General features: G+C 33.5%; 1 protein-coding gene and 1 pseudogene across 1 annotated transcript in view; one reads left to right on the forward strand and one right to left on the reverse strand.

Moving 5' to 3' along the window:
- Positions 1–7,059, reverse strand: part of LOC103078014 (protein unc-13 homolog C-like) — a 288,547-nt gene that overhangs the window by 127,673 nt on the left and 153,815 nt on the right. The window lies entirely within an intron of this gene.
- Positions 167–7,059, forward strand: part of LOC103078291 (protein phosphatase 1 regulatory subunit 14B pseudogene) — a 9,603-nt pseudogene continuing 2,710 nt past the window's right edge.

Consider the following 7,059-nt stretch of genomic DNA (forward strand, 5'->3'; position numbering starts at 1 on the left):
TTGGAATTTATAATATAGTGAGGAGAGGCAGACAATAAAACCCCTCAATATAATGTGAAGTAGTGTAAGTGTTCTAGAAAAATAAAATGCAGGGTAAGGGTCGTACCTGAGCTGAGCGTACATTTTTTTTGATAGGGCGCTAAGGGAAGATCTCTAATGAGGTAACATGAAAGCAGAACTGAATGAAGTCAGAGAGCAAACCACGCAGCCATCTTCTGGAAGAGCATTTCAGGTAGGAAACATAGCAAGTGAAGTAGCCCTGGAGCCAAGGAGTGTCCTTGACAAGTTCAAGGAGATGCAAGGAAGCCAGTGTGGCTGAAGCAGAGTGAGTGATTGAGAACAGTGAGAGCTGATTTCAGAGAGAAGCTAGGGTCAGGTCACATAGGATCTTGAATTCTATGATAAGGACCTCTCCTCCTAAGAGTTATGGAATAACGCTGGAGGATTTTGGTCTCATTTTACATTGGTAAAACATCACTTTGATTGCTGTCTGGAGAACAGATTACAGGGATGTAAAAGCGGAAGCAGCAGTGTATAGAGGGGCCACTGCAGTAGAATGAACAATGGACAGACTTGGCAGTTTGGACTTGGGTGGTAACAGTGATGACTGTGGTAGATGTGGTGCAGCATAAAGTCTAATCCTGGTTCTGTGTCTTTCCATCATATAACCTTGCCTCTTACCTCTTCTCTGCCTAGATAAGCTTTCTAAGAACAGATAACACAACAGGTAAGATAAATGTTTGATTCCTCACACCACCTTGTCTGCTCAGACAAGGATAAGATAAATGGATAGATGGATGGATAAAAGAATGTAAAGGTTGTATCCAGTTCTTTTGCCATCTCTATTCCTTCATTTTCTCCTCAGTTTTGCTGAGAATAGACCAGGTCATCAATCAGACTGATAGAGGACATGTTTAACATTGGACGTGGTCTAAAAGTTTGCTGGTGTACAGCTTCCCATGGGGAAAAGCCACTGCTGTGTCTTAAAAGACCTAATTTTCTGCCTTGAAATAAAAATCCCTGTGTATATCAATAAACTTTTTATTAAGAATTATCAATAAAATATAAACAATTTTATTCCATATACGTAGCTCATAAAAAGCACTCATAAATAATCAGTTTCATGTATTTCTCAGGTTATAACTTATATATTGCAAAATCATTGCTTGTAGCTTTTTCTTAAAAGACTTAAATCTTTATGGGTTTCATTTCTTTTAGTTTCCTGTACATTTTCTCATTGCTTATTTAAATGTAACCTGTAGTTGAGATTCTGTTTTAGGATAAAATTGATTTCTATCAATTATTTACAACTTATAAAAAAAATAGGGATTTATCTTTTTGGTAGATTTCAACTAAGTCATTTTCTCTTTGCTTTCTGAGTTGCAATCATCTGTTTATTACTTATAAAGGAAATGGAATAGATAAGTCATGAACAGTTAAAATAATGCTTCACTTAATTTATATTTTAGCCACAAGTGATTAAAATATCCTAAATACTTGATTACTTTAAATTTTATTATTGGTGGTTATGGTTATTTTTTAAACTTTATTGATAATTTCCTTGGGAATTCTCACTTTAAAGAAGGACAATGGCCTTAAACGTGAAAAATGCATAACTTCGTTCATACTTAAAGAAATGAAAATTTAATGAGATGGTAGTTATCTATCAAATTGCTAAAGTAGAGAATACAGTGTTCTGCTTTTTAGGGAAAAGTTAGCAATATATTTCAAAATTTTAAATGTGCATATCTTTTGGCAATTCCACTTCTAAAATTTCCTGTCTAAATATACTTGCACATGTAAACAAAAAATATATGTACAGAGCTATTTATATTAGCAAAGTATTAAAAATAGTCTAAATATTTATTGATATTAGAAGAATTAAGTATGTTTTATACAACCATTCTACTGAAAACAATATAATTGTAATAGAGAATGAGGTAGATCTAAATGTATTTACATAGTACAAACTTCCAGTTATATTATTAAGTAAAATAGCAAGGTGAAGAAGAGTATGGATAATATATTACCACTTATGTAGAAAAGAAAAAAGATATGTGCATACATACATGTGTATGCTTAGAATATTTCTGGAAATACACAAGAAACTGGAAACAGTGGTTAACTTGTCAGGTAACAAAAAGAAACTTTTCACAGAATATTTTTTGTACTGTTTTAACCATGTACCTGTATTTTCAAAAACTAGTAACTTATTTAAAAAACACAACTAGAAAAAGTAAAGAGCAAAACAGACAATTTAGAAAAATAAATCAGTACTTGAAGCCTAGCTTAATAAAATCCTCTAGGATGCAGGGATAATTCTTAGAGAAGAAAATTAGAGAATAAATGATTGATACAGTAGTCAGAGAGACTTCTATGACTAGAGAGGAGAGATCCAACATAAGGAGAAAAAAAAAAGTTAAACAAATGGAACAGAATCAATAATAAGATGCATAATTAAACAGAACAATCTTTTAGTGGGAGAGAGAGGAAAGCAAGTATGAAGTTAAGAAATTCTCTACTAGTGAAGAGTTACTCGCGTCTAGGTACTAATGAACAGACACATCTGCCAAAATGTTTGAAAGACAAAATAAAGGAAAAAAATCTTTTAGGCTTATAAACAGAAAAGCAAGTATATAAAATTATTTAAAGCAGGCTGACCTGTGATCCTTCCATTCCCTAGAGGCTATGGGATAACTAAACAATATCTACAGAGTCGTGAGAGGAAAATTTGCAGTGGACCGAAGAATTTTATGTACTGATTTGTTTTTGGCATGAAGGCAAAGTACATACAGCTGAACTGGCTCTACTAATCAACATGCAAAGATATGGAGGGACTGGTTCCTTCTTTCACGAAGCATGTAGATAAACCATAAAAGTGATACATGTTATCATGAATCATTTTTCATTACAGAAATAAATCTATTTACTGGACACAAGGAGTTCTTTTGTTCTAGCCTCTCTCCCCCTCAGGCCAGACTTGTACCAGATTCAGAAGTCTAATTAAATAGGAATTACAATTTTTATTAAAGGATAAAACAGCCACCACCTATGCCAAGAAAAATGACTGAATGAAAAGATCCAAAAGGTTATTATGGGTACCTCTGGATAACTCTTCTCCCCTATGTACTTGTATTTAAATAAGAATGATTTTTCATGTTTATTCTGGAAATGAAGATGCATATTCACTGAAAAATATTCAAACAATACAGAAAAGTTCAAAGAAAAATACGAATTACCATAAATCCCATGATTCACAGATATGTTGTTAAACTATGTCTGATTACCCTTCAGGATAACACTGTATGAACTTATGTATCTAAAATATATGTGTGCATACAATTTGTGTAAATGCTTTATGTTCTATAACCCACTCCTTTCACTCAACAGTCTTCCATGTCAATAAAATTAATGTCATCATTTAGTACGGTTTTTAAAAACTATGCTTTGTATATTCTTGGGCATACACTTCTACATATTTCTGTTATATTCTCCAGACTGGTCTGAGCTTAGAGAATAAAAAGATCTTTCTATTACATCATACAACTTCATCAAGGGGGTTGATACACAAAAAATGAGTTTCAGATGGATTATAGATCTAAAATAGAAAGGTAAACAATAAAGCTTTTAGAAGAAAACATAAGAGATTATTTTCATAATCTTGGGTAGGCAAAGATTAATTAAAGAGGACAAAAACAGTACTACTAATAAAGGAGGTTATTGATAAATTGCTCTGTTTAAATTTAGAACCTCTATTTTTCAAAAAAATCATTAAATGACACGTTAAAAAGGCCATACTACCCAAAGCAATCTACAGGTTTAATACAATCCCTATCAAAATACCATGACATTTTTCACAGAACTAGAACAAATAATCCTAAATTCATATGAAACCACAAAAGACTCAGAATAGCCAAAGCAATCTTGAGAAAAAAAGAACAAAGCTGGAGGTGTCACAGTTTCAGACTTCAGAAGATACCACAAAACTATAGTAATCTGAACAGCCTGGTACTGGCACAAAAACAGATACACAGATCAGTGGAACAGGATACAAAGCCCAGAAATAAGCCCACACACCTATGGTCAATTAACCTACAACAAAGGAGGCAAGAATATAGTATGGAGAAAGGACAGTCTCTTTAACAAGTGGTGCTGGGAAAACTGGACAGCTACATGTAAAACAATGAGATTAGAATATTTCCTCACACCATAAAGAAAAATAAACTCCAAATGCATTTAAAAATTAAAAATAAAAACAAGCAAAAGGCAAACAAACAAAAATAAAGAAAGTAAGTAGAATATTTCTATAAAATGAAGACGAGAAACCATAAAGCTCCTAGAAGAGAACATAGGCAGAACACACTTTGACATAAATCGTAGCAATATTTTATTGGCTCTGTCTTCTAAGGCAAAAGAAATAAAAGCAAAGATACATAAATGGGACCTAAGTAAACTTAAAGCTTTTGCACAGCAAGGGGAACCGCTGACAAAAATGAAAAAAAATCTACTGAATGGGAGAAAATATTTGCTAATGATATGACTAACCAGGGGTTGATATACAAAATATATAAAAAGCTCATACAACTCAACATCAAAACAAAACAACAACAACAAAAAAACCACCAAACAACACAATCAAAAAATGGGTAGAAGACCTGAATAGACATTTTTCAAAGGAGACATACAGACAGCCAACAGGCACATGAAAAGCTGCTCAACTATGCTAATTATTATAGAAATGCAAATAAAAACAAGGTACCATGTCTCATCTGTCAGAATGGCTATCATCAAAAAGTCTACAGGGCTTCACGGGTGGCACAGTGGTTGAGAGTCCGCCTGCTGATGCAGGGGACATGGGTACGTGCCCCGGTCTGGGAAGATCCCACATGCTGTGGAGCGGCTAGGTCCGTGAGCCATGGCCACTGAGCCTGCATGTCCGGAGCCTGTGCTCCACAATGGGAGAGGCCACAACAGTGAGAGGCCCACGTACCACAAAAAAAAAAAAAGTCTACAAATAAAAAATGTCGGTGAGGATGTTGAGAAAAGGGAACCCTTGTAAACTGTTGGTGGGAATGTAAATTAGTGCAGCCACTATGGAAAACAGAATGAAGGTTCCTCAGAAAACTAAAACTAGAACTACCATATGATCCAGCAATCCCACTCCTGGGCATATATTCAGAAAAGATGAAAACTCTAATTCAGAAAGATACATGCACCCCATGTTCTTAGCAGCATTTTTACAACAGCCAAGACATAGAAGCAACCCAAGTGCCCATCAACAGACAAACAGATAAAGAAGATGTGGTATATATATACAATATAATATTTCTCAGCTATAAAAAGAATGGAATTCTGCTATATTCAGCAACATAGATGAACCTAGAAAATACTATGCTTAGTAAAATAAGTCACATACACGTGGAATCTAAAAAAATAATACAAGTGGATGTATATGCAAAACAGAAAAAGACTCACAAATTTAGAAAACAAACTAGTGGTTACCCAAAGGAAGAGGGAAGGGGGGAGAGGCATATTAGAGGTATGTGATTAAGAGATACAAACTACTATAAAATAGATAAGCAACAAGGATATATTGTATAGCACAGGGGATTATAGCCATTATCTTGTAATAACTTTTAACGAAGTATAATCTGTGAAAATACTGAATCACTAAGCTGTATACCTGAAACTAATATAATATTGTAAATCAACTATACATCAATAATGACATTATTTAGAGAGTAAAAAAGCAAGTCATAGACTGAGAAAATATTTGCAATACAAATATCCAACAAAAGGCTAATATCTACAATATATAAAGAGCTTAAAATTTTTAAGAAAATGTCAGAGAGCTCAATTAAAAAAATGGACAAAAGATTGAAAACGTAGCTCACAAAAGAAATAGTCAAATGGCCAAAAACCTTATGAAGAAGTATTTCACTTTCTTAGTCATCGGGAAAGCAGACATTAAACTACAATTTTAATTATCATTACACGTCTATCAAAATGGCTAGCATGAAAAAGACAGGCAACAGCAAGTTGGTGGAGATGTGGAGCAATTGGAACTTGTATACACTGTTGATGGGCCAGGTAACTGGTATAATCACTTTGGAAAACTAGTTTGTAATATCTACTAAACTGAACATATGCATCTCTATGACTTAGTAAGTCCACTCCTTGGGTATATCCATGACAGATATGTGTACATATATATCCACTGAAACGTGAATAAGAACATTCATAGCACCACTTTAATAGTCTAAAATTGGAAAATACCCAAATATACCTCAATAGTAAAATGAATAAATAGTGGCATATTTGTACATTGGAACATAATACTGTAATGAGAATGAACAGACTATGTGGGTAATATCTCAAAAAAATAATGTTCAATGAAAGAAACCCAGCACAAAATAGAATGTATTCTATGGTTTGATGTAAATGAAGCTCCACAACAGGCAAAAGTATTATATCATGTTAGAAGTCAAAATAGTGAGTAATTTTATCAGAGGCATTAGGCAGTACTGGAAAGGAACATGATGGGGACTTCTGAGGTTCTGCTAACAGGTAAGTGCACTGTGTATAAATCTATCCAGCTGGACACCTATTATTTGCACAATTTCTCTATGCATGTTATAGTTCAATAAAATGTGTACTCAGTAAAAATATACCTCATCCTTTAGGCAATGGTCATTGATTGAAGGTACTTCATGTACTGGAGGATTTATGAACATATAAATTACATGATGTCAAATGCACTATATCTAGGCCAACACTTTTCAGAATAGACAGAGTATGAAAAACACAGCATCTTGGTATTTTTCCCCTTCTTTATTGAACTTACCATCAATAAAATTCCCACCTGAAAGTTAAAAATACTAGTCAAATATTTTGTTTACATTTGCAATACTACCTTTATATAATCAATCGCTCATATTCATTTACCTAAATTTTTCATTGTGTCAGCTAACAAATTTTACTCTTTATGCGAAAATTAAGATAAAAAGAATCAATATATGTAGGGAACTATTTAAGCACAGACATTCTTTTCTCTTTCCC

This window comes from Lipotes vexillifer, unplaced genomic scaffold (assembly GCF_000442215.2).
Source record: "Lipotes vexillifer unplaced genomic scaffold, Lipotes_vexillifer_v1.1 scaffold1709, whole genome shotgun sequence".
Taxonomy (NCBI): Eukaryota; Metazoa; Chordata; class Mammalia; order Artiodactyla; family Lipotidae; genus Lipotes; species Lipotes vexillifer.